The following is a 2,637-nucleotide window of genomic DNA, read 5'->3' on the forward strand; positions in this document are numbered from 1 at the left end:
AAATAAATAAATAAATAAATAAAAGACCGCCAAAGTTTCGGAGTTACGACAGACATCGGCTCAACTAGTTTTTCAAGTTAAGTTTCAGGGGGAAAAAAAAAAACAAGGAGTGGGGAGGAACTAGCCCAGAAATCTTGGCCAGGTTTTTTTTTTGGTGTTTTTTTTTCCGGTAAACCAACTTTCATTTTTCAATGAGGGGAAAAAAAAAAAAAAAGAACAATGGGGAAGGGGAAACCACTAGACGGTTTCAAAATATTTTTCCAGAATTTCTGCGCTCCGGAGACCACGCCCATCGGCTTCGAAAGAGGCTGAAGCTACACATTATTATTGCGCGTCAACACAAGGGTTGAAAACACCTGACACGTTTGCCCTTTTTTAAAAAAAGGATGATGTAAATACGGACACACCGACAAGCCAGAGGCAGAATTCCTACACTCCTTGACTTGGGAGCCAAACCTCAATTCTACAATGGTTAAGTGGCGGCTGGCTGGCATAAACTGTGTGTACGCTGTGTGTTGATGCAAAGGTGTTTACTTGGCTTTAGATTAAAAAGTGTGCCTCACCGTGGGGGCGGGGGAGGTTCCTTGGTGCTCTCTGAGCTGGGTGGTTTTCTTGCAGATGTTTCATGACCCAACTAGGTAACATCATCAGTGCTGGAAGGGAGGGGGGTTTGCTCTCTGTTTATATACGAGCCCCTTCTAGCACTGATGATGTTCCCTAGTTGGGTCATGAAACGTCCGCAAGAAAACCACCCAGCTCAGAGAGCACCCAGGACCCCACAGTTCTTTTCTCTCTCTCTCTCTCTCTCTCTCTCTCTCTCTCTCTCTCTCTCTCTCTCTCTCTCTCTCTCTCTCTCTCTCTCTCCTCTCTCTCCTTCCTTCCTCTTCTCCTTTCCACTCCTTCCTAGCACTGATGATGTTCCCTAGTTGGGTCATGAAACACCACCAAGCTTAGAGAGCACCCAGGACCCCACAACTCTCTCTCTCTCTCTCCTTCCTTCCTTCCTTTTTCTTCTCCTTTCCACTCCTTCCTAGCACTGATGATGTTCCCTAGTTGGGTCATGAAACACCACCAAGCTCAGAGAGCACCCAGGACCCCATATTCCTCTTCCTCCTTCACCACTCCCTTCTAGCACTGATGGTGTTCCCTAGTTGGGTCATGAAACGTCCGCAAGAAAACCACCAAGCTCAGAGAGCATCAAGGACCCCACAGTTCAACCCTGACCTACAAATTCTCTTCTATCAGTCTCTTCCTCAACCTAAAGAGATAGGAAGAATTTAACAGCAGGTAGCATGAAGCAACATAAAGAAAAAAGAAAGAAAAAAAAAGGGTCTCTCTAGAACCAAATCCTTCAACCGAGAACTAGTTACTACATGCTACAATGACCTGCAAGCTGAAGTTCTTGGTTCACACCCAACTTTTCCAAACAAAGCCACTTCTCTAGGCTCTCTCATTTTAGACACGCACACACATGCACGCACACACCTTTTTACCAGCTCAAGAAATGGCAACTAGAGCCCACCAAAGCCTCGGATCGAATGCCAAGAAATCCAGGCGGAGGCTCAACCGGCAAAGAACATTTCAGAAACTACACGGTCCTTCTCCAATCTCGTTTTGTAGCTCGTGGGAGTTAAAAAAATCAGGATGTCCTGCTCAGGATCGCCAGCGTAAATCAGAACAAAACAACCTGTTTAGTTACTTAGTTGGGTCATGAAATGTCTGCAGGAAAAACCACCCAGCTGAGAGAGCATGAAGGATCCCACAGTCCTCCTCCTCTCCACAAAACCCCCTCCCTTCTAACACTGATGATGTTCCCTAGCTGGGTCACGAAACGTCGGCAAGAAAAGCAGCAAGCTCAGAGAGCGCCAAGGACCCCCACAGTTCAACTCTGAGCTATATAAATATTCTCTTTTACCGGGTAACCTGTTTAACTTGAGGATCGACTCTCCCCGACATCCGGAAAGCAAAAAATAAAGGCAGAAACTTACTGAGAGAAATCCCAAGGTTTGTTTTCTCCTCCTCAGCGTCAAACAAACACTGAGAGTAAAGCCACCTTTCTAAAGAAGAACTGAATCATAAGGAAACCAAAAAACGTCTCCGGACAGGATGTCTTGTGTCACACAAGCTGTCATTTGTGGGAGATTTTTTTTGACTCGGGCGTTCTTGTGACTCTGACTTCAGATAGTACCTCCGGGCGATGCATTTTGTGGGACTCCCAATGATTACATCACATGTTGTATCACCCGGGGCACGTGCCCACACCCACAACTTTAAAAAAAAGTTTTACAGGGGGTGGGCATCCTGAAGAGGAGGCCCCAAAAAAATATATATCTATATTTCTGTTTTTTTGTGCATTTCTATTTTTTGTAATATTTTTTACTTAGTCTTATCCTTTTCATACCTGTAAGCCACCTTGTGGTTAAAAAAGGGGGGGGGGCAATAAATTTAATAAATGAATGGATAAAAACAAGGCGCCTTTTTGGAGACGGAGCCTATAAAACGGGTAGCGCTCATTCGTCCGTATAAACAAGCCAACTTACATGAAGTCAAGCCACCAATGCTTGAATTTAAGTACAGAAACACACCCTCAACCACATGATTTGCGGAGGAAGCCCAAGAAACAAAGAAGGTTTTTTT

At 44.9% G+C, this 2,637-nt stretch overlaps 1 protein-coding gene across 1 annotated transcript in view; it reads right to left on the reverse strand.

Moving 5' to 3' along the window:
• Positions 1 to 2,637, reverse strand: part of NET1 (neuroepithelial cell transforming 1) — a 24,625-nt gene that overhangs the window by 21,145 nt on the left and 843 nt on the right. The window lies entirely within an intron of this gene.

This window comes from Protobothrops mucrosquamatus, unplaced genomic scaffold (genome assembly GCF_001527695.2).
Source record: "Protobothrops mucrosquamatus isolate PMUCROS unplaced genomic scaffold, P.Mucros_1.0 scaffold3252, whole genome shotgun sequence".
Taxonomy (NCBI): Eukaryota; Metazoa; Chordata; class Lepidosauria; order Squamata; family Viperidae; genus Protobothrops; species Protobothrops mucrosquamatus.